Source organism: Pseudonaja textilis, chromosome 12, assembly GCF_049901715.1.
Source record: "Pseudonaja textilis isolate UNSWEBS1 chromosome 12, rPseTex1.2, whole genome shotgun sequence".
Taxonomy (NCBI): domain Eukaryota; kingdom Metazoa; phylum Chordata; class Lepidosauria; order Squamata; family Elapidae; genus Pseudonaja; species Pseudonaja textilis.
Window position 1 is genome coordinate 19,199,152 of NC_142001.1, and position 25,669 is coordinate 19,224,820.

Sequence of the window (25,669 nt, forward strand, 5' to 3'; positions counted from 1 at the left end):
GGTTTATGACCTGTAGGGATGAAGTTCACATGATATAGTACTTGGAAAATCACATTCTGGCTTATCAAAATGTGTCAACCAAACCTAGCATCCATCCACAGGAGCAAATTCTCATTTTAGTGAACAATGGAAAGAAAAGATGGCAGTGTGTCAAACCTAATCCCATCATATTTTGTTCTTTCTCCAAACTGAACTAGATAGTCAAGAAGCATTTGCAATGACTTCCCACCTTGAGTTCAGGTTTTGAATAGTTTCTTTTTATTAGATTTGTAGCTCATTTCATGACTTGACTGAACAACTAGGAGGTATGATTTATCCATCACCTATAAAATGAGAAATCTGCATGCCTGAATCTGAATGTAATCAATCACTGCCACTGTAAACCTTCCTGCAAATTAAAATAAGAAATACATTGTTAACCCACCGTTGGCCAGAGCTAAGTTAATTCTGAGTGGGAAGATACAATGTACGTGCTCCTTATGTAACACATCTGATCTTTTGCCAGCTTGTCCTCTTTACTCAGGATAAATTAATTTTTATATGAATAAACTTTAGGAAATGCCCCAAGTTTGATAACTTTTGAGACACGATTTACAGATTTTTAAAAGGTCCTGAAATATGTGCAATAGAGGAAAACCAAAGATTAGAAAAATGTTTATCAGCCTTGACATCTTTAAGATGGTAATTTGTAGAAGTCTACTACCAGTCAATTTTTACCAGTCAACAAGGAAATGAAAATTCTGAAGGAGTGAATTTGGTCTATATCTTCCTTCCGCCCTTTCATCTCTCACATCAACTTCCTTCCTTCCTTCCTTCCTTCCTTCCTTCCTTCCTTCCTTCCTTCTGTCTCTCACATCAACCCTTTCTTCCTTCCTTCCTTCCTTCCTTCCTTCCTTCCTTCCTTCCTTCCTTCCGTCTCACATCAACTTCCTTCCTTCCTTCCTTCCTTCCTTCTTTCCTTCCTTCCTTCCTTCCTTCCTTCTGTCTTTCACATCAACTTCCTTCCTTCCCTCACATCAGCTTCCTTCCTCGCTTGCTTCTTTCCTTCCTCCCTCTCTCTTTCATATTTTCCTTCCTTCCGTCTCTCACATCAACTTCTTTCCTTCCTCACTGAACCTTAAAATGTATACATGGTGGGAGTTTTGAATAAGCCAGAGACTTTGAAATGAAATGTTTTAGAATGTTTTAAGATACGATACAAAAAACATGGACTATATCATCCAACACAGCATGACGCTGTTTGAAAACAAACAAGGCCATATATTGCACAGACTGGGAAAGCCTTCAAAATTCTTGGGTAGAACTCAAAATCATTTGCTGGGAAAGGAATCAAGAGAGTTCTTTAGCTTTTAGCTAGGTGTGTGTTCATCATCAAAGGATTCCAATGTTAGATGACATTTGCAGAGCCATTTGTTTCACTGTGTTTGGTTCTTTTCGAGGTAATAAATATATCAGGCAGATGAAATTGTTAACCTTGAAAATTGGCAGCCATTTGCAGAGAGCCACCGTTGTTCCAGGAAGATGTCGATCCAGAAGAAGAAGAAATCTAAAACAAAAGAGGTTTAGTCTTTTATTTAAATATGTGGCATGCTCCATCACTTAACTCACCTAAGAATCCCTAATCTAAATGTCAATGCCCTATTCCAAACAGAATATCAGAGAGCGAGCCACATCAGTCTGCTATATGAAATGGTACACTAGGCAAGACTAACCAAAACTGGCACTTTTTTTGCTTTTGAGTGTATATTGATTTCTACCACAACAATTAACAGCTTGTGACATCACCCTTGGCATGTTGAATCCCCAAGAGGTAGGGTAGCAATGCAACAACATCTTAGGAAGATCTCTGAATGTTTTGAGATATAATATGAATAAGAAATTCCCTTGTAAGAAGCACATGAATTGATGGAAGGGGAGGGGAAGTTAGGAAGAAAGGGAAAGGAAGGGAAGGGAAGAAAACTATGGAAGGGAAGGGATCTGCATCTCATTTGCAGTTCTAGCTGTGATCAGCATATCTGCACATAGAAACTATCACTTGATGATGCAGCCGCTATGGAGAACCTGTTGGTCTCTTTTAGTGTAAATATGCAGGCCACAAAAAGAGAACGAAAGCTAAGGAAGGGAAAAAAAAAAACCTGGGTTGTATACCTCTATGTTTCGTGCATGGCAGACCCTTAATGGTTCCTTAGAGAGAGACTAAACCAAGGGGAAAGAACAGTCACCTTTGTGCAAACGCTTAGTTTTCCAATGTGCATATAATACCGTTGATAAAGTAGAATTCATTTATGCAAACAATGTAGACTGCAAAGGCTGCACAAATGCATGTACACACACACACACAAAACCCTGCTATCATGCTGATTTTGTATACAGAATTTCTCAATCTGGATCTATGCAAATCAGAGGGTTCTCTTGCCAATGAACACTATGATTAAACTGATAATTTACCTTTTTAATTGAATTGGGTTTTTTTTTAACTTTTGGATTTAACACAACAATTCTGCTTGATATATATGGATAATTAACCACCTAAATAAGCTGCCAACCTAAATGCATAAATTGTGGAGTTTTTTTTTTGTTGTTGTTGTTGCTTCTCTGTGTTCCCACCCCTCCCATATCTTTACACCTGCTCTAATAAGAACTTTGCAGATGAGTCAACAACCCATCAAAGCTGATTTCACAGCGCAAAGCCATTGTTTGTTTAACTATGGCTTATGGAGGACATGAAAATTGCCCGGATCTGTATATAATACTGTGTTGTCGGTAGAAATCATTAAGATTCACATAACCCAGGAACTTCATGGCGACATGAAGACATGGAGAACATCTTCTATACTCCATTCTTCGACCGGATGGAGTCCGTGAGAAAGGTGATAGTGGTTCAGACACAGGACCACACCTGGAAAGAGAAATGGGAAGGGCGCCCCAGGTTTCCATAGCAACGACAGGGTTGCCAGCATCATCCAGGCACTTCCCAAGCATTCAAAGTTTCCCAAGGTTATAAATAATGTGAAAGAGAACAGCTAATTCTCCAAAGTGAATCTTGGTGAAGGTTTGTTCAATTAGCCAACTGCTGTGGAATGAGTCCCTGAAGAAAGGTGTGAATTCCCTGAATTCTCCTTGGTACCAGGAATCATCAGGATGGTTAAACACCACATAAGTCACTAGGGAAGGATTTTTGAGATCAGCAGAGTACTAAATCTATAGGAATGGTCATAGCTTAGGGATAGAGGTGTTCCTACAGAGAAGGAACAGAAGAGAATAACAGGAGGTCTTCTAATGGGAACGGCTATACTCAGTGGTGGAGATGTTCCTACATAGTAAATAAGAGGTTCAAATTTTAGTCTTCCCCAAGGAAGACTGGAATCCCTGCCACTTCTCAGTTCACATACTGAGTTAAGCCTTAATGAAGAAACTCTAGGTTTCTAGGTTGTGTGAACCCAATCACCCTGGCATGAGAATCATGGTTTATTGCATCTCATTACATTTAATCCTGGCCAAGAAACCAGGGTTAAATGAATTAGCGCAACGGATGAAACTTGCCAATGTGAATGAAGAAGGCAAGGAAAAGCTGCCAAAAATAAATCTTCCAGAATAAATTATCTTGAAATAATTAAATTTCACTTCTGCGCATAAAATGGCAGCTTGGTTGAAAGTTAGCCTGTACTATGAATCCATGCACTATAAACCAGTGTGTGTGTGGGGGGGGGTGTCAATTTTTTTTACTACCAGTTCTGTGGGCAATGCTTGGTGGGCGTGGTGTGGCTTGGTGGGTGTGGCTTGGTGGGCATGGCAGGGGATGGATACTGCAAATTCTCCATTCCCTTCCCACCCCACTAACCTGCTTTCCAGCTCCATTCTCCTGTGCAGGGCAACCAAAGGAGACCCAGCCAATCAGCTGGGACTCAATGGGAGGCAGAGAATAGATGGGGTTGGCGGGGCCAGTCAGAGGTGGCATTTGCCAGTTCTCCGAACTACTCAAAATTTCCACTACCAGTTCTCCAGAACCTGTCAAAACCACCTGAATACCACCTCTGACTATGGTATGTAAAACATGGTTAGTAACTTAGCTTTTTCAGTTCACCGTGGCTTGACGGTTGTTGTTGGATTTTTTTTTTTAAATGGCTTACAAAAATGTGAGCCCTGACAATTCTTTCAACACACTGACACACTCTTTCGTCCCTCTCTGCCTGTTTGGATGAATCACTTTCCCAAGCTCTGATAAATCTTTCTTACAAGCCTCTGCTTTTGTTTTTAATATGATATTGTAAAGTACTTTCAGCAGCTTAGCTCCTGGTGGAAATAAACAATCCAAACCTAAAGGAATCTTTTCCCCAAATAGCAGGAGAGCTTTTCTGTTATTAATAACAGTCTTCCAGACACTAAGCAATGCCGAGAGACGCTGCATCATGTGATTAAGATTTTTTTTAAAAAAAAATATATGAAGAGGATGATTGTGACATTGTCAGACCTTCTCATCTTGCTTGAACCGACACAGATGTGCAGGATGGAGAGCAAAACAGCCCAGAAGCCTTCAGTCTGGTTGGGGAACAAGAGGAGCCAGCCCGCTTTTCAAACCATTCTCAAGTCTTTCCACGCAGAAGGAATTCATTGTTACACTTCAGAGTAATTGTTTGATTGCTGCGAGCTTGGTATGCGTGCAAGTTTTCCGGAGCAGTGATTATAAGCTGACAATATGCCTCTATGCATAAGAGTAAAGGAGTAGGCATGCTTTGAGTAACATCTGTTGAAGAAGGCACGCACACCTTGTAATTAGAAAGTGTTGGTGGGTGGATTTAATTTCATTGCGTTGGGATGCTGCTAATGACACGACAGTTATTTTGGTAATGTAAACAGACTGTATTCCATTTGAGCTGTGTTTAAAGGCTTGGCAATCATCCATGGATCTGAATCAATGCTCTATTTTAATGGGCTGGGAGAGACATAATTCCAATAACCCTGCTGACTTCCCCTCTTTTTTTGCATTCTCCGGCTTAAAGCATCCTTTTGACCTCTCCGGAAAAGTTCAGAGCGATTTGTTTTAGAAATACGTTTGGCATTTTTACAATGTTGATATCAGCAATTATGGGAGTGATGTAATTTACTCTGGTTGGAGCACAAATGCCTCTTCCTACTTCTTTTATGAAATAAGAGCACTTCAGCCAGACCAGATGAGCATATTTTTTTTTCAATAAAACAGAGGGATTTGCCCTATTTCACTACATGTGTGACCCGGTGGTGGGATTCACATTTTTTTACTACCGGTTCTGTGGGCGTGGCTTGGTGGGCGTGGCAGGGGAAGGATACTGCAAAATCTCCAGTCAGAGGAGGGGTTTTCCGGTTCTCTGAACGACTCAGAATTTCTGCTACTGGTTCTCCAGAACTGGTCAGAACCTGCTGAATACCACATCTGGTGTGACCTTTCCTGTCCCTTCTACCTAGAGATAGCAAAGCATTCTGCAAGCTTAGGAGACTTGAGGTCAATTTGCCCCCTTCCTGGACTGGAGTATTTATTAAATATTCTTCAGGAGTAATAAATACCACCAGGAAGAGGAGAAATGGGTAACAAACCTGGATATCTTGGAGAAATGGAACTTAGAACCTGTTTTTCTAAGGTTCTCCTCACAACTCCAGGATGAGAGAGGGAGGGAGGGAGGGAGGGAGGGGGGAGGGAGGAAGGAAGGAAGGAAGGAAGGAAGGAAGGAAGGAAGGAAGGAAGGAAAATTAGAAGAAGGGAGGGGAGGGGAAGGAAAGGGAAAGGGAAAAAGGAAAGGAAAGGAAAGAAAGGAAAGGAAAGGAAAGGAAAGGAAAGGAAAGGAAAGGAAAGGAAAGGAAAGGAAAGGAAAGGAAAGGAATTTTTTTTCCCAAACAATGGGTGTTGCATATTGGACAACGTTTTGAAATCACTAAAAATCAGAGGAAAAGAAAAAAAAAAGAATGAGATAAGATGGGCAGAGACAAGTATCAGGGAGGTATCTAATGTTTTCCTCAGGCCTTAGATTAGGAAATGAAAGATACGGCCCCTCAGAGCAACATAAATACAAGGAAGTCTATAATTACAGCTGTTTTGCATATCTGAGGCATTTTTGAAACCCATTCATCTTCTCAGCCACTATTAAAAGCCATAAGTTTTGGCCCTGGCTGGCTCCATGATTGACACCCACTGAACCTAGCTAGTTTCCGTCTCCTTGTTCACCGCAGAAAACCCCAGGCTGATTCCGAGCAAAGCGAGAACATCTGGAGGAAAGCTGAAATCCTCCTCCTCTCTGGTCCAGCTCTCCAGTCTTACGCATCTCCTATTCTCAACCAAAGAACGTGACCTGGTTTTCCCTTTCCAGCTTTGGCTGGCAACTTCCCTGCTCGTTTCCTCTCTCCTGTTGGGAAAAAAGAAACCAGTTGAGGACCAGCCTCCAAAGATCTAATTGACTCCTTTGGTGTCCAAGAAAGTATTACCTAACACAATGGATGAGTCTTCGTGCTGGGAAGAACACTCATTTACATGACAGCCAAAGTGCCCTTTCTTTGCCTCCAAATAAAACCCTCGCAGTGGGGGAGACAGTTAGCTTCCTGGAAGACACTGAGCTTCCTTAAATTATTAAAATTCTTGTGAGGAGATGCGGGGGGAAAGGGCAGCTTGCTTGCATCGGAGCTCAGATGCCTGTTCTGTAGCTCTTGGACTGACTTACCTTTAAATAAGTCAACTCTGAAGGCTCTTTGGGATCTTCCTTTCTCTTTTTTGGAGTGTGATTATCCTACAGTCTTCTCCCTAGGGCACCATCGCAAGACAGTGATATATGAAGAGCCATGGAATCTAAAAGAGGTTGTTGTTTTTTTCCTGAGACGGCGAGAAAAACAGAAGGTGTGAAACTTTGTCAATGGGAGGAATCCAGCCATGGAAACATTAGCTGTTAACCCACAGATCCACAGGAGCTATGAACTCCACAAAGCTGCCATTACGTTAGAAGAAGAACATAATTAACAAGCTTGGGATTAATAAGCTCGCTTCTCCATTGTCCCCGCTTTAGCAAAGGAAGTCCTCTCGGTTTCTTTTGGTCATCGTTCCTTTTCCTTTTTGGCTTCTGGCTACGGAAAGCAGTAGAGAGAAATTACTTCGCTTTTAATGTCCTTCTCAGAGGTCTTGGAAGCATCTGGCTGACCACCAGCATTGAAGCAAGATGGAGGACATCTGTTCTCCATGCGTGATCTAAGAACCTGATTGTTTCTGAGTTTATATTGAAGCAGCCTGGAAGGTCACAAACAAAGTATACATTTACCAGAAATCCCCTGACCCCCAAGCTTTGCTTCTTACAAAAAATATTGTGCAAAACCACGAAACTGCTGAAGTAAGGAACTGGAAGTAACCAAGTTACCGTAAACAAGGGTGGACATGGAAAATAACAGATGGTGTAAGATAATGGAGTAATCAGACATGTACTTCTCACTTCCTCTATATTTCCTTAATACAAATATATATATTATTCTCCTTTTTTGGTTAATATGTAATAAAGGGAACGTCCCGGCATAGTCTGAGGTCATGATATGTATAAAAAAGTGACAAATCAGGAAGAGTCAGGAGTTCAGAATTTGCCATGCTAATGTTCTGAACCTTGTGCACAAAAAAACCTGTATTCTCCAACCTTTCGTGGTCTTGTGTTCTGATTTGGAAGCAAGAATTTCTGCTACAATATAGCTGGAAGAGGAGATACAGAATAGTCAGTCATGTTGGTTTTCTATTATCTCTCGATGAGATCACTGTGCCATATTGTCCCCCTTGCTGGAAAATCAAAGTCTTGGAGTTCTCTTGTGGTCACAACCTTCTTGAGGGCTTCTTATTGGCCCTGTGTGGGCGAGTCCAGATTAGGAAAAGAAATTCTCCTTCAGATACCATGTAATAATACTGCAAGTCATTTATCATACCCAAGATTTATCTGTGGCACAATCAGAAAGATGTCCAGTTGAGTTCATCTTTATTGCCTAAGTCTACTGTCAGCAGGAAAAAAAAAGTTATTAATAGCAAAAGTTACAATATTAGAGTCTGGGTTAGGCCAAATGCAGAACATCCTGTGTGAGCATTATTAAAGGATGATACATTGAAGTTGGCATGGAGAAAACAGTGGCTGGGAAAGATTGCTTACCCAACCATCACCTTCTTACCTCTTGAGTTGTTCACACACTTTTCTGCTGGCTTAAAGTGGAGTTCTTCAAACTTGACAACATGAAGAGGTGTGGACTTCAAAGGTCAGGCTGGGAGTTCATGCGAGAAACAGAATAGAGTAAGAAGGGACCTTGGAGGTCTTCTAGTCTAGCCCACTGCTCAAGCAGGAGACCTATGCCATTTCAGACAAGTGACTGTCCAGTCTCTTCTTAAAAACTAAGTGGTGAAGGAGCACCCACACCTTTTGAAGGCAAGACACTGGTTAATTGTTTTCACTATCAGGAAATTTGTCCTTTATTCTAGGTTGTCTTTAAGTTGACATGTCTTGAAGTTGCCAGGTCTTAATTTGGAAGGAAGGAAGGAAGGAAAGAAGGAAGGAAGGAAGGAAGGAAGGAAGGAAGGAAGGAAGGAAGGAAGGAAGGAAGGAAGGAAGGAAGGAAGGAGAGAGAGAAGGAGAGAGAAAGAGAAGGCATGGTTATAAAAAAAGTATTAGATTGTATAGAGATGGACAGGCTAACAATGAAAATAAAAGACAGAGAAGATTCAATTTTATTATAGGGCCTGGGATGCCTGGTATGAGTGGTTTAGAAATAAAAATAAAATAAAATAGCAATTAGGAAAAGAATGAGGGAATATGTACATACGTAAATATACCATGGAGAAGATTGAGATGTAAGAATAGAAGATATTGATTTATAGTAAGAGTAAGATGTAATGGTAAAGGAATAAGTAAATACATATACTGAAAAATGTGAGGAGATGCAAAAGATGTCTTGATGTTGATAACAATGTATAAAGTTTTATTTTATGTTTTTAAAATTTGGAAACTTAATAAAACTTATTTTTTTAAAAAAAGGAGAGAGTAAAAGAAGGAGAAAGAAAGAGAGAGAGAGAGAGGAGAGAGAGAGAGAGAGAGAGAGAGAGAGAGAGAGAAAGTCCAGTTGCCATGACTCAACTCCCAGACTAGTTTTGTATTCCAAGTTTCATCCCACATTCATACCAACTTGCAACAATAGTATTATATTCCTCATATTAGTTCATCAAACATGGTTTCTTAGCGATGCTTGGCAATACGGTCATATTATTTAATAGTTATCCTTTTTTTTCCACTAAGTATGACCCTTCCTCCCTTTAAATGCAAAAATTGGGCCCCCTCTTTGTGGGGTGGAAGTAGGATTCTTTTGTCTTTAAACTATTGGGGACATCATCTCAACTCTAAATGTTGGCTACCATAAAGCACAAGGATGGGACACTTGGGACAAAAATAATGTGAGCCGTCATTCAGCGGGGAACTGGACTGAATACCATCACTCCAAATTTGGCTTGTTTGTTACAACAGGTTAATCTGTGCCCTGTGTTGTTTCTCTTTGGGCTGACAACTCTTCCCAGCAGCTGTTCTTGCTTAGGAAAAACACACTGACCACGAAATGGAAAAGTCAAACAAACTCTAGGTTGTCTACTGACTATACGTTTTGCCTTACCTTGAAGGAAATTCAGGAATTTTCTTGAACCTGAGGCCTGTTTTATGTTGATGTGAGCAGGATGAAGGGAGTCTTCGGTTGTCTTCTGTAGAAGTGATACAATCCATTTTTGTCCCAATGGATTGTCATGGTTTTGGGATTGAAGGAGGACAAATATAATGGAGGAACACAGCTTCTGCCAGAAAAAGCAGTAGTAAAACTAGAAAAAGGATGAGACTTAGACAGACCTTCTGGCCAGCTTCTAACTAACTAAAGGAAGCACAATACCCCACACAACAACCTATGACTTCTCCTCTTTCTCCTCCTCCTCTTTCTCCTCCTCCTCCTCCTCCTCTTCCTCTCCCTCCTTCTCCTTCTCAGAATAACAGAGTTGGAAGCGACCCTCTTCTCCTTCTTCTCCTCCCTCTCCTCCTCCTTGTCTCCTTCTCCTTCCCTTTCTCCTTCTCCTTCTTCCCCTTCTCCTCCTCCCTCTCCTACTCCTTCCTCTCCTCCTCCTCCTTCTCCTCCTCCCTTCCTCCTCCTCTTTAATATCACCCTTTAGAACCCAAACCACAACCAAGAGGAACAGAATCGGATCAGGAAAAAACACTCAGAAGAACCTTTTGATGTCACTCTGCCAGCGTGCTCAACAATGCTTGGCTTGGAGATTCAATTAACCCATTTTCTGGGTTCACGAGGCACTGAACTATAAACCTGCAAATGGGAGGTAGTTCACAAAGCCACCTTCTCATACACAATAGCTAACCAAGGGTGAAACTAGCCAAGCTTGACATGCAGTGAGAATGTGCCCACTCAACCTTTAACTGACCTGATTAAGAATGTTGTATGTTACTGCACCACAATTCAACCAAAATCCAGAGAAAGGGCTCCTGAAACTTCTCAGGTCTAACAGAATACTGTACTTCAATCTGAAGCCGGCATTTAGATCAAGGGGAGAGTTTTTGTGTCTGTTCCCACGTCAAAGGAAGGCCTTTGTATTCAAAGAGCCTAGGTGTACTTCTTCAGCTCATTGGATGTCCAGACCAGTGGTGGTATTCAAATTTTTTTACTACCAGTTCTGTGGGTGTGGCTTGGTGGGCATGGTGTGGCTTGGTGGGTGTGACATGGCTTGGTGGTCATGGCAGAGGAAGGTTACTGCAAAATCTCCATTCCCTCCTCACCCCACTAACCTGCTTTCTAGCTGCGTTCTCCTGTGCAGGGCAACCAAAGAAGTCCCAGCCGATCAGCTGGGACTCAAGAGACAGAGAATAGATGGGGTTGGCAGGGCCAGTCAGAGGTGGGATTTGCTGGTTCTCCAAACTACTCAAAATTTCTGCTACAGGTTCTCCAGAACTGGTCAGAACTGGATAAATACCACCTCTGGTCCAGACTGAAACTAACATTCCAACCCTTTTTCTGGAAAGTTTAGAAATCAATCAGAATAACAGAGTTGGAAGGGACTTTGGAGGTCTTCTATTCCAGCCCCTGCTCAAGCAGGAGACCCTACACCATTTCAAACAAGTGACTGTCCAATCTCATCTTAAAAACCTCCAGGGTTGGAGCACCCGCAACTTCTGAAGACAAGTTGTTCTGTCAGGAAATTTCTCCTTAGGTTGCTTCTTTCTTTGTTCCATTTCCATCCATTGCTTCTTGTCTTGCCTTCTGGACTTTTGGAAAATACGTTGACAATTATAACCTCAGAGTTAGCCAAGACAAATATGTTCCAGTTGTGTATGTCACCCAATATGGAACTACTAAGAATGGATCTATTGCTTAGGTAGGAACAGGAATTTCAACCCATGTAGCAATCACTTTGATGATGAGCCAATGCTATCATTAAATCCCATATGTTCCCAAAATCTAAGACAGGGGTCTTCAAACTTGATAGCTTTAAGACTTGTGGACTTCAACTCCCAAAATTCCTCCTCCAGTCATGTTAGCTCAGGAATTCTGGGAGTTGAAGTCCACAAGTCTTCAGCTTGCCAAGTTTGATGACTCTTGATCTAAGAGATGGAATATCCATGGCATCACTCAGTCAGCTTCAGGGTGGAGACTTGAAGTTGGATATCATCAGGATGTTGATTATTCTTCTCCCCAAACCATTGGATCATCTCACATAGATCTTAAATGAGAAGAAAGAGAGTGAGAGAACCAAGCTCAGGACACCCCAGAAAGTAGAAGTCATGGGCTGGACTTGTCCCCACCTGTCAACATCAACCAGGTAATGAAACATGTGCAAGAAAACAGCCAAGCAAAGAGAGCACCAAGGAGCCCTCACACTTAAGATAAGTTTCTGAGTGAATTGTTACCAAATATCTCTGAATTCTTCTAAAGTTAAAATACTTTTCTCTATTCTGTATTAGGGTTTCTTTTCCCTTAATTATAATCTTTAGCTTTTTCTGCTTGCCTCTAGTGTCCAGCCTTCAAAGACTTCTCTTATCATGGTTTCCTTTAATCCCCAACATTTTCCCATGGGAGGGTTTCTTACCCTTAATTTCCAAATCTTCACATATATATTTTAATAGGATTTTCAACAACCCACAGGAAGGATTCTTATAATTAGTTTCAACATCTTATGTCGAATCCATCTGGCTCCTTAGTCCATTTAAAACTTTCCAAAATTAACATTTTAATTATCCTTTTACTGTTTATTAAAAAAAATTTTTTTTCCAAAGTTTTTAAATTTTACATATAACTTATTTTGCTAAGAACTGAAGTGAGTCACCTGATAATGAAACTTGTTGTTTTGAAGGTTAATTTCCAAAAAGCCATTAACAAGCAATTTCCTGAAGTGACCAAGAAAGGAAGTGAGTGAATCCAGTGTGTGATCAAGATCGAAGATTCCAAACCATAGTTTGGCCAAAACTAAGTTTCCCTCACCTCCCAGTTCCACCTGCCCTGGTTGTTATCTTTACAAATTCTGAATATTCCCTTTAGTCGTCTCCATGGCTCTCGATACAGTATTTCCATGAATGAAAAGGGGGGAGTGGCTGTTGACACTTAAGATCAAAAGAACAGAATCAGATAAACCTTAATTGCAAGAACAGGAAACAGGAGAAAAGCAACAGGCTGTAGTAAAATCAAAGGCAAAGAAAAATGAGCTGATAGATCAGCTGATAGATAGATAGACACGGAGTGACACACAGAGAGAGAGATTATAGAGATAGAAAAGGAGAGAGAGAAAGAGAGCTGATAGTGATAGATGATAGATGATAAATAGATAGATAGATAGATAGATAGATAGATAGATAGATAGATAGATAGATAGATAGATAGATAGAAATAACTGACAGAAACAGGCAGGCAGAAAAGACAGAAAGACAGAGAAAGATTATAGAGAGAGAGAGATGATAGAGATGATACAGAAATGTGTGTGTGTGTGTGTGTGTAGAGTGGGGGAAGAGGGAAAGAGAGATGATAGAGAAGGAGAGATATATGGATGAGATGGATTAGATAGATAGATAGATAGATAGATAGATAGATAGATAGATAGATAGATAGATAGATAGATAGATAGATAGATAGATAGATAGACAGACAGATAGACAGACAGAGACAGACAGAGGGATAGGGATAGGATAGAAATAGAAATAGAGAAATAGAGACAGAGACAGAGAAAGAGATGATAGAGCTAGATAGATAGAGAATTGATAGATAGCAAAGATGGAGAGAGAGAGGATTATTGAAGCCAGCTACACCTATTTTTCCTTTCTACTTCCTTAGCCCTTTCTGTGGGATTTATGCCTTTTCCACTGCAACTCCAACTGCTGAACGTATCTAGTTACTTATTTCCGAAATACTTTTTCTCTGACTGAAAAGCAAATTATACCCTTGTAATAATAGGCCCCTCGCCCCAGTGGTGAGAGCAAAGATTGGCGGCTCTGCAAAAGAACTAAATTGAGAAAAAACTGGAAAGGAAAAGACTATATTAATCTCAAGATAACCGTTCCATTCACGAAGAAGCTCTTCGCTTCAAGCTCTTGTGCTATTAAGGCAAAGGAGGGAGGGAGAGGGATGGAAATGTGAAAGGAATATTTCCTGGTGCTCAGTTAGATGTTTAGGGTCTTTGTATATGTGAGACCACGATGCTTGAAAGCAAAAAAAAAAAAAGTGGTTTTTGCTTTCTTCCCTTCCCTTTTCATCCGCTTTCGGTGTGAAAGATCCACAATTTTGAACAGGAGATGGTGTGTTATTTTTAAGAGGCTAATGTTACACTTGCAAAGGCCAGCTCTGAATGTTGAAGGAAGACCTTGTCTGTGTTCCCATATTGTTACCTGTAATAGCTTTGGGTGTTTACAAGAGTTTTCTCTTTCTTTTCTCCTACAGGCATTCGCCGTGCACAATGGTGATACTCGAAACACATCTCGTCGTTCCACACAGAAAATATCCAGAACCCTGTACAGTTTCACAAAAGTAGAATCACACATTTTCCAGGGACACAATTTAGCAGACTATTTTTTCCCCCTCTTATTTTGTACTTTGGCTGTTGTTCCCCCCCACAAAAAAAGATGCATTTATTTTAAGCAAAACTTATCTGAAGTAAGGAAGAGAAGAAGCACAGAGTTATTTCAGGGTCTCAGTTCTCTACTCATGAGTATCATTTTTCTTCTGAATTTTAATCCCATAAACATAAGCTATTTTGAGTAAGCCAACTCTCCCCAAAAGAAACCGGTTAGAATAACGTTGGGAGATCTTTTGTTGTTGGGTGGTGGGTTGTTGTTGCTTTTTTGCATCCAGTTGCAATATTAACAACAGATCAGATGTTTCATCCAGGTTGGAATGATGCCATAGAACATAGAATAGCAGGATGAAAGGGACCTTACGTATCTTCAACTCCAAATTCTTGCTCTAGCAGGAGGCCCTATATCATTTCAGATAAATGGTTATCCAGTCTTTCCATTTTTTATTCACTATCTATCTCTGTAGACTTTAATATTTCTGTTTCTTCCCATTCTGTCCAAACTCTTTAGTGTAACTTGCTTGAAGGCCCAAAGATTAGCTTTCCTACGCAACATTCTTATCTTCTTTGGATAGTCTTCTTCTTGGGCTAAACCTGAACATTACCAAATTAGCTTCATCAGGAAATCTCTTGACTGTTTGGAAAGTCAGGCTGTGTGAGATAAATATATGCCTGTCATAATGTTTCTCATTTTGATCCACAGAGTTAAACCAAGATGGACTCTTGGTTTCCACAGTTTTATCTTAGCTGATAGATAGAAATGTTTTTGTTTCTTATACAAACTGGATTTATGCTGTCCTCTCCATAAACTTGCAAAAGAAAAAGTAAATGAGTCTCCTCACATGAAGGAAATGGAAGGGAAGTAAGAGCATCCAAAAGTTTAAAGGTCAGCTGAAAACTTGTCTACAACTATTCACCATTGAGCTTAAATGAATACACAAAAAAAATCATCCTATCCATTGAATCAGGTTCCAAGATCCATGTAGTCTAACATCATATTTCTCATGAGGGATGGATACATGAAATGATAAATGGATGGATAGATAGGTAGGTAGGTAGATAGATAGATAGATAGATAGATAGATAGATAGATAGATAGATAGATATGTGGATGGATGGATGGATGGATGGATGGATAAATGGAAGGATGGATGAATGGATTATATACCATCAAGCGGTTTTTGACTCCTAGCAACCACATAGAGTTTCTCCTTGATGATCTGTCCTTAACCATTCCTTTCAGATCTCTCAAGGGTATCTCACCCTATAGTTGTCCAGATATTTTTCAGATGCCTTAAGCAGAGTCTGGAATCAATTGCTTTTTCTGTGCTGTAGTTTCAGACCACTTATGCGAGGACTCAGTGAATTTCTGGCTCTGATTATGCCTGGCAATTTTTCTGCTTCTATTTTTCTGCTCTGTTCTCTCACTTCGCCAAAAAAAAAAAAAAAAAGGAGGGATTGTAATGAACTGTAAGGTGGGTGGAAATCAAATCCTTTGAGATGGAGAAAAAAATTATATAAAGCATTTTATCTAATAAGCTAGAGGAGTTAGATATGATTATGTATGTATTTGTGCTGAACGGGGTGTATCCTGATAATTATAGAGAGAGGGAAAAAATGTAATAAAATTATGCCAGTTAGAAACAATGGTGCTAAAGAGGAGTTGGGATATAGAAGGAGACACAGTAGAGTTGGTAGAAAACCCTGCTGGGACATTTTTGGACATTGTGGATCAATGTGACTGTACTTTGCAAACTAAGCATTTTTGCTGTGGTCAGATGTTGTACTGGAATGTGTGGTTGACCTTGGGGGATGGAGGAAAAGACTTAGAATAACTTCATTGTCACTTTGAATGTACACAAATGAGGAAAAAGACTTTTGCCTTTGACTCTCCTGGAAAGCCTTCCCTGCAAAATACTTACAGTAAGCATGTTTTTTTTTTTTTTTGAAGGATTCTGACCACAATTTTACATTGCAGATCTCATTAGTGTGACCACATTTGTAGCCTGGAATAATGAGATCTCTTTCTCGGGCCCTGATTTTGCTACAGAATCTTTTTTGGGAAAAGAAATAAAGAAATCATTGAAACCGGAAAAGATAACGCCTTATCAAAGAACAAAAGATGGCTGTTATTTTTGCCCCTCAAACCTATCTGAAAATCCCCCCTGTGGGTTCACCCAATCAGCGGTGAGAACATGACCTCTGAATAGCTGCTATATTCTTCCAAGCCTCTGCAGAAATATTCTTTTCATCTTGATCTATTTTTTTTCTTTCTTTCTTTCTTTCTTTCTTTCTTTCTTTCTTTCTTTCTTTCTTTCTTTCTTTATTTATTTATTTATTTATTTTTCCCAGCAATGCATCTAATCAACACCACTGTGGACTCCCCAGTGTCTCGCTTCTCCTTGCTTCTCTAATCAGTTCTCAAGGATTTTTCATTTATTACTAATCACAGCAAGGGGTGTAACTGAACTAGCATTTTCCACCAGCCCATGTCTCGGGATTCAATCGGTAGGAAATTGCCAGTGCTGAGCAGTCAATGAGTAAAAGTTGGAAGGCTGAACCTCAAGATAATATGCCACAGTATCATAGATTAGGAAGTCCACCATGAAGCAGGATGCTTTTGCATTTCTTAATAATCAGGTAATTTTGTAGAAAGGCATGACATTCTGTTTCACAGTGAGTGCTAGTCCTCTGCTGATCCCCACCTAAAATGTAATAGATCTGCTTAATAGCTGCTCCTTGATGGCCACCAAGGAAGGAAGGAAGAAGATAAGAAATCAATCCTGCATGGTTGCCAAGAAAACTAACATAGTTACCAAGATCTTTGGGTTTCTAGAGAAGTGTAGAAGAAACTCTGAAAAATAGATCAACACTTGATTACTGACTATTTCATTCACCATCAAGCAGTCTCCAGGTCCCCCTGGTTTGGGAGAGAGTCTGAATGGACAGCAGAAATGAGAAATAAGATTCTCAGGAGGTGGACCATGGCTAGCAAAGCTAGGTCAGAAATGCAGAACAATTGTTATGCCGTTGGGTGTTTTTGTGCATTTCATACGGCGTTTCTGTTTCCCAACGCTGGCAAATTGAAGTTGAGTCTTTGAAGCTGAAGACTTTGAGTCCCGGAATTCTCAGCAATGGCTATGTTGGCTGTGGAATTCTGGGAGTTGAAGTCCATATACTGGTACCTGGAAATTGCCACGGTTGGGGAAACCACGATTTTATGAAAGAAATCCTAATTTAATGGGAAAGCATGCAACTACTCAAGGGGCATCAGCTAGAACATGTGAACATGCCCCTTTTATGAAGACTCTAGTTTATTTTTTTGATCAAGCCCAATGGAGACCCCGGCCCATCAGCCATTCTGCTTGGGACATCACCATAGCTAATCTGTGACTGTGTGTATTCATAACCAACATTGGTTGCCAGTTTGCTTCCAGGAGCAATTCCAGTACTGGTTGTTAACTATAAAGCCCTACGTGGCCTATGATCTGGTTATTGGAAGGACTGCTTATCCCCTATAACTTCTACCTGGTTGATTCAATTCTGCAGGTTTTGTGTGCTCTGGGTTCCTTTTATTACACAATACCATCTATCGGGACTCCAGAAGGATACTTTCTTTGTAGCCGTCTCTGCCCTGGGATTTCCTTCAAGATCCAGATAGATCCAGACCGACCTGGTTCTTCACCCAAACTTTTGACCAGGGATAATCAGAATAGTCCTCACTTCATCATGCTTGCCATCTTCTACCTGCATCTTATTTGTAATTTGTTTGAATGTTGCGAGCCACCCAGAGTCATTGAAATTGGGTGGAATACAGGTTTAACATATTACTATTAACTATTACAATATCTCCATAAGTCTCATCTCGTGCCAGGAATGGAGATCTATCCAATATTACATATTATTATGGCAGCAAGAATGGCTTTTGGCTCAACAGTGGAAAAATAGAGAAATCCTCGTAACAGGTGAAGTGATAAAGAAAATACAGATTTGTACAGAAATGGATAGACTGACTTTGGAATTGAAAAATAACGAATATAAGAATATCATGAGATATGGAATAAATTATATCAATAGTGGGAATGGAAAGGAGGGTCCCAGTATAAAAATTGATCAGGATTTGTAGAATGGACAATTGAAGTTATGTATGTAATTATAATTGAATATGATGGACAATAAGGCGGATATAAAACTAATAGCACAGAAGATAATATAATTGTACATACTGGATAAGTTAACTGTATAAATGCATATAAGATGCAGTATGTATCGTATACTTGAGCATGTATAACAAAGATGATGCCACAATGATCACACTGTGTCCAATATTTTAATGTGTAATTAATAAAAAAGTTTTGTTTAAAAAAGGAATGGAGGAACTAAAAAAGAGGGACTTATGAATTTAAATTTTTAAAAAAGATTAAAAGCCTTTCTATGCCATTCATACAACATTGCTCCTATATTGTGGCACCTTAGCTGCTGTCTACTCCAGGGCTGTTGGAAATCATCTTACCCTATGCATTTTTCTCCCATTGTTGGGCATGACTGAAGGTGAATGTCGTTCATGTTCGTTTTTCCTCTCTCTCTCTCTCTCTCTTTGTCAATCACTCTACGACATACTGCAGAATTTTAAATAGGCTAATTCAGCCCACCGTTGCCTGGAGGTTATGTGTCTTCCCTGTGCTCACAGCATTCAGAAGAAGAAGAAGAAGTAGAAGAAGAAAAGACAAGACAGAGGAGATCAAAACAAGGGAAAGTCTCTGTGTTTGCTTTGTGACTCATTAGCTCCCTTGCCACTGAGGTTCAAATGACATTTCTTCCTCCTTTTTTCCTTGCCTGCAGAGGCTTCGGCTGATAGGCAGTCATTCCCCAATACGAGAAAGGAACAAATTATGCCTATTCAAGATACAAAGTTAAAAAACTGAATTTCAAATAATTTAATTACGGGGTGTAATTACTTCCCCAAATTGGAGAAGTATTCATTAGACAATGGTAATTTCCACTTAATTCCCCATGATACCCATCTTGCTTTTCAAATAGAAAGGTCTGAGCAACTTTTCGAATCCCCGAGTACCAAGCACATCAAATTACACCGTCACAAAAGCCAAAGAAAGCAGTTAGAATAAAAGGCTCTAACAGATCACTAGAGACCATATGCCATGTTTAGAGAGGGTAAAACGATGTTAAGTAAGTTTCTGGGGCTATGAAACCACCTGGTGAAGGAAGTTCCTCTCCGTAGACGGCGTGTGTAAGTCTGCCTCAGCACTGTTTTGCAATCTATTCATCACTTCCTGTTTTCTAGCAGAAATCACAATGAATGCATTTTGCAAATCTTTGGAGGCAGGTTAAAAAGAAAGAAAGAAAGAACGAAAGAAAACCATGGAAGCTGTACAAGCATCTTTCTTCCATCTCCGGAAAGGATAATGTGAGCATCGCAGTCACATGCTGCAGACACTCAACCTTTTGACCAGCGCTTGAGTTTATGTGTTTTTATTTTATTTATTCTGATTCGTCAATCGCTTACAAGGTAATAGGTGTAAGTATAAACACGAGTAAGAATAGAGGAAATTTGTACAAATAAATGGGGACAAGAGGACAGGGATGGTAGTATTCTTCTCGTGAAATACTTCTGGACTCGCTCAGTTGTATTAATGTCCGATATACAGTGTGGGTTCCAGACGGATGAGCTGTATTTGAGTATTGGTCTAGATCTCTCAAGTGATTCAAAAACTCCACGAAGCCCACTCTACCCCAAAGCCCCAAAGATGCTCTTAGAATGAAACAGTGGTGGGATTCCAAAAAATTTACTTCTTTGGGCATGGCTTGGTGGACGTGGCTTGGTGGGTGTGGCAGGGGAAAGATATTACAAAATCCCCATTCCCTCCCCACCCCACTAACCTGCTTACCAGCTCAGTTCTCCTGTGCAGGGCAACCAAAGAAGACCCAGCCAATCAGCTGGGACTTGGGAGGTGGACAGTAGATGGGGGTATGACTTGGTGGGTGTGGCATGGCTTGGTGGGCATGGCTTGGTGGGCGTGGCTTGGTGGGCATGGCAGGGGAAGGATATACTGCAAAATCCCCATTCCCTCCCCACCCCACTAACCTGCTTTCCAGTTCAGTTCTCCTGTGCAGGGCAACCAAAGAAGACCCAGCCAATCAGCTGGGACTTGGGAGGTGGACAGTAGATGGGGGTATGACTTGGTGGGTGTGGCATGGCTTGGTGGGCATGGCTTGGTGGGCATGGCAGGGGAAGGATATACTGCAAAATCCCCATTCCCTCCCCACCCCACTAACCTGCTTTCCAGTTCAGTTCTCCTGTGCAGGGCAACCAAAGGAGACCCAGCCAATCAGCTGGGACTCAGAAGGCAGAGAAGAGATGGGGTTGGTAGGGCCAGTCAGAGGCGGGATTTGCCGGTTCTCCAAACTTCTCAAAATTTCCGCCACTGGTTCTCCAGAACTGGTCAGATCCTGCTGAAGACCACCTGTGGAATGGAAGGATCTCAGTAGACCAGAAAGAAGCATCAAGAATTAAAGATGCTAACCCAGGTCCCCAAAGTCATTCCACTCCCAGAATTCCTGGAAGAGGTGAGATGCAATCTTCATTCTGGGATTTGGGTTGAGGAAGAAAGGAGCTGCTGTGTCTTGTAGGACTGAAGCTTGGATAAGTCGCCTTCTTCTTGGTGCTTCCTCTTGGAAGCAGGACTAGAAAACTTATTTATTCTGTTTTGGGTTTTTTTTTTTTTTGGCTTATTTGCTGGTTTGTTCCAGTTGTCATCTTCCAGTTGTTCATGAACAGGATAAGTGAGGCCGAACAGTCTGAGAAAGTTTGAGTGAAACACGTTTAATGCCCTACAATTTGATTCATTCAATTAAAAGGGAGATAACATTTAATACATTCTAATTTTTGAATTAATAGAACAATCTTCATTCTGCCTTCTTCTGTATTAGCTTTTTATCCACGGCTTTGCTTTATGAGAAATTCTGTCCCTTCAGGGTGAAAAAAAGAGGAAGATGAGAAAGCCAAGATCAGCCAACGATCTCTTTCTCTTGATCCTTATCTGCTTTACTGATGAGTTTCTGACTTCTTGCTCAATTAATTGTAAACTCTGCGGCTCATTTTGACTCAGAGCAGAGCTGAGTCTGTACTGCCCTGTTTTCCCTTTGAATTCTTTTTTTTTTTAATCTAATTGCATCTTCTTGATTAGCTTGGAAATGGGCGGCCCTCTTCGGCTGCTCAAACTCAGTACCTTTATCCCTGGGATTCATTAATAGCTTTATGAACCTTAGATGTACCTTCATCTTAATTTCTTGGCCAGATGATGGAAAACACACAGATTGGCCAATCTTAAGGATCAGCTTGGCATGTCTCAAGTACTGGCCCTTTATGATCAAGGGGAGAAGAGAAAGGGAGAAGCCGAAGGAGAAATTGTGATAAAATAATTAAATCATTTTCCTGATTTGGGTAGTTTAAAGACTGCCAAGAAACAACCTCCTTCCTCCTCCTCCTCCTCCTCCTCCTCCTCCTCCTCCTCCTCCTCCTCCTCCTCCTCCTCCTCCTCCTCCTCTTCTTCTTCTTCTTCTTCTTCTTCTTCTTCTTCTTCTCCTCCTCCTCCTCCTCCTCCTCCTCCTCCTCCTCCTCCTCCTCCTCCTCCTCCTCCTCCTCCTCCTCTTCTTCTTCTTCTTCTTCTTCTTCTTCTTCTTCTTCTTCTTCTCTCCTCCTCCTCCTCCTCCCTCCTCCTCCTCCTCCTCCTCCTCCTCCTCCTCCTCCTCCTCTTCTTCTTCTTCTTCTTCTTCTTCTTCTTCTTCTTCTTCTTCTTCTTCTTCTTCTTCTTCTTCTTCTTCTTCTTCTTCTTCTTCTTCTTCTCCTCCTCCTCCTCCTCCTCCTCCTCTTCTTCTTCCCCTTCCCTTCCTCCTCCTTCCTTTGTACAATTTACCACTCTCTTGCTTTTACTCTCATAAATACATTCAGGAATTTATTTGTCTTCAGAAGATCTCATTTTTTGAACAAAAGCTCAACCCATAATTTGAGCTAACAAATTTTCTCTGGCTTCTTTTGAGTTCTTTGGCCAAAACTGTGATCTAGTGGTTGGCATAAATTCCTATTGCCTGGAAGAGGTAGACCAATAAACAAGGAAGGAGGTAGCTCACTTTTTTCTTTGTTCCCTGCAAAGCTTTGATCAAAATTCAGCTGCCCTCTTCAGTGAGTAAATCCTAATATTTGTCTTAGACGACAAGGCAGTTTAATGTTCCACTTTGTAAAATTTACAGTTGTGGTACCTATTGCTTTGCTTTGTGCAATTTAATGGTCTGCTCTGATATTTAGTCTATATTAATACAGAATCAGGAAGACTAAGTTGTAGCTTCAGAAAGATTATGCATATATTGGGTTTCTATGCAGAGCAAACATCTATGGACATAAGAGGATCATACAGCCTTTTAGCTAATGCATCCAATAATTAGAACTACTTCTGAGAAAATGTATGTTTTCCTACATCACAGTCTCTTCTGCTCTCAGTTTTATAAATAACTTTATTTTCCCAAGCTGCTCTGTTTTTAGTTGGTGGCCATATGCTTTCCCTGTATTCCAGCTGATGTTCGTTTAGCACTGATTTTACTTATGATCAATATTTAAATATTTCCAGCTTGTTTTTTAACCACTTTCCAAACTTTTAAGCATAACCGCGAGGAGTCAACCAAAGCTAGAGTACAAGTGACATCAACAGGCTGTCTGGTCTTCTTCCAGTTTTGCTTTGCATTAACTATTTGTTTCAAGGCTGAATTCGCAACTTATTTTGCTTATGCTAAGCTACGATTCGTTCATCCATGTTTATGGAGTAAATCACAACGGTTGGATTCAAAGCGTACATTACAGAATGTAAACTAAGTAGCACAAATCATGGTATCTGAATTCATTTAAACTACCAGGCAAAAATCAAACAAACAAAATTATGGATTGTTGTGCAACAGGTCCTTTTTGTAGCCATGATGATTCCAAAAACACACTTAGTCATTGCACCACACACTTAGTCGTTCACCCTCTTTTTCCCTATAAACATCATTTCAATTCAGAGTAGTGTGGAACCAATTTCTCTGAAGAACAACCTTAACCTGGTTTAAAATTTACCTATGTTGAGGTCCACCATTAAGGTGGGCCAACCTTGAAGATTTTTCATGAATGAAGCTACATTTCTGGAATTCTTTTCACCTAGGACTTCTGGCTTTCTCTTTCACATTCTTTCTCTTTAACTAGGTGAAACAGTGCATTACGCGGCAACAATTTTTGAACCAAGGTACCCAAAACAACTAATATTACAAAATGCATCCAAAATCCAAGACTTGTGACTCCTGAGGCAGTGAAATTTAGGGAAGTTGTGATTGCTTCAGTGGTGCTGGCTGGGGCTGGGCTGCTGCTGAGGTCATGTGATCTTCATTTTAAACATTCCGTGACAGTTTAAACATTCTGTGACAGTCGAAAATGACAGTCAAATGATGGTCAAAAATGGCAACTTCAGATCTCAACAAATAAATGCTCTGTCTTACATATTGGCAAAAAAAAAAAAATCAGAAAATAAAATACAACCTAAATAGTCAAGACCTTGTTGAGGATCCCAATTCTGTCAAGGACCTTGGAGTACTCATCTCTAATCATCTAAGTGCTAGAGCCCACTGTAACTACATAGCCAAAAAGGCATTAAGAGTTGTTAATCTAATCTTATGTAGCTTTTTCTCTGGTAATATCACACTACTAACTAGAACATACAAAACATTTGCTAGGCCTAGACTTGAATACAGCTCATCAGTCTGGAACCCATATCATGTATGTGATATTAACACAATTGAAAAAGTCCAGAAATATTTCACAAGAAGAGTTCTCCACTCCTCTACTCGTTGCAGAATACCTTATGCCACCAGACTTGAAATTCTAGACCTAGAAAACGTAGAACTGTGCCGCCTTTGGACCGATCTAAATATAGTATATAAAATCATACATTGCAAAGTCCTTCCTGCAAATGAATACTTCAGCTTCAATCATAACAATACAAGAGCACACAACAGATACAAACTCAAGGTTAACCGCATCAAACTTGACTGCAGAAAATATGACAGCAACAGAATGGTCAATGTTTGGAATACTCTACCTGACTCTGTGGTTTCTTCCCCAAACCCCAAAAACTTTAACCTTAGACTGTCTACTATTGACCTCACACCCTTCCTAAGAGGCCTGTAGGGGGCGGGCATAAGTGCACCAATCGTGCCTACCGTCCCTGTCCTATTGTTTCTTTTTATTTTTCTTATAAGTATCTGTCTCATGTATTCAACACTATGTTTAGTCTTATACCTGTATCTTGTAAGCTATTGACAAATCAAATAAATACTAAAAAATACTAAAGTTTCCAGTGAATCTCACAATCCTTGCTCCCTCTCCACCTGGCGGCTGCCAGTTATCTGCCTGATCCCATTATTATTACTCATATGTGATCGTTTGGTTTCTCTGTTTAGCTACAAAAATATCTCGGAAATGTTGACCCAACAGGGCACATGTTATCTAGTAGCTTTTAAAATAAGGAATACATTTGGTGACAGGGTTTGTTTTTTTTTAGTCACTTCCGTGATTCCTGTGTCCTAAGCAGTGCAAACTGGTTCATAAACACAACACGCACCACATTATGTAAGGGTAAGGAAAGCTGTCTCCACAGCTGTGCCGTAATGCTGAGCTTGTGAGTTTTCTTTGTATTAGCCTTGTGCGAGTTATTCTCGTACAAACAAGAGCTCTTAATTTCCTTGTAGTTTCAAACGAGTCCTTAGATTGCATAACCATATTAAAAGCAAACCATCACAATAAAACATTCAAGTGATCAATCAAGGGAGGTGGAAAGAAATACAACATGAGTTAATGGCATTAGCTTTCCCAGCAGGAGGTCCAGAATTGACTTTGTTGTGTGGAAAAAGTTAAAAGCCTACTAATTTTGGTTTTTTTTAAAGCAACCAGATTTTGAACGGGTGAAGTTCATATCGTTCTGTCTTCCCTAAAAAGCAAACATTTATGCCCCCTTGAAGACTGGCCTGCCTCCACTTGAACCCTAGGCAACAATTATTCATGACTCAGATTTAAAAGAGCAGTATAGTTTTACAAAGGTCATGTGAAGTACAGTAGAGCAAAACCAGATCTGAGATTCCTGCGACAATTCCCAAGTGAAATCTCCCTGGTTCCCACATCTGCCCTCTCATTGGCTCCCCTCATGTCCAATCAGATTCAAACTAGATGTTTTTGGAACAGAATGTCCTTTGAAAGCAGCTGCATTCTTTTCTCTTTGTCCTTGAGTTGGTTCTCTGGTTGGCATAAAGCTTTTGGGAGTTCCCACCTTTTTCTCCCTTCCAACTGGCTTTCCTTTCCCACTCTCAGGTTATAGCAGGCTGGCACCAAAACATGGCAAAAGCAGGATCAAGGTGACAGATCTGACATTACATCCTGCAGGACAGGGCAACCTTGGCAGAAATTTAGCAGCCAAGAGAAGTTTACGGGAGCCTAATAAAAGTAAAGATAAAGGTTCCCCTTGCACATATGTGCTAGCTGTTTCCGGCTCTAGGTTACAA

General features: G+C 40.4%; 1 long non-coding RNA gene across 1 annotated transcript; it reads right to left on the reverse strand.

The window, feature by feature from the left end:
• Positions 1-1,171: 1,171 nt before the first annotated feature.
• Positions 1,172-9,896, reverse strand: LOC148124798 (uncharacterized). The gene is made up of 4 exons (XR_015745089.1): positions 9,637-9,896; positions 8,155-8,244; positions 6,687-6,835; positions 1,172-1,546 (listed from the first exon to the last, which is right to left on the reverse strand). It is a non-coding gene; the product is annotated as an uncharacterized LOC148124798 (long non-coding RNA).
• Between the last annotated feature and the right edge of the window lie 15,773 nt (positions 9,897-25,669).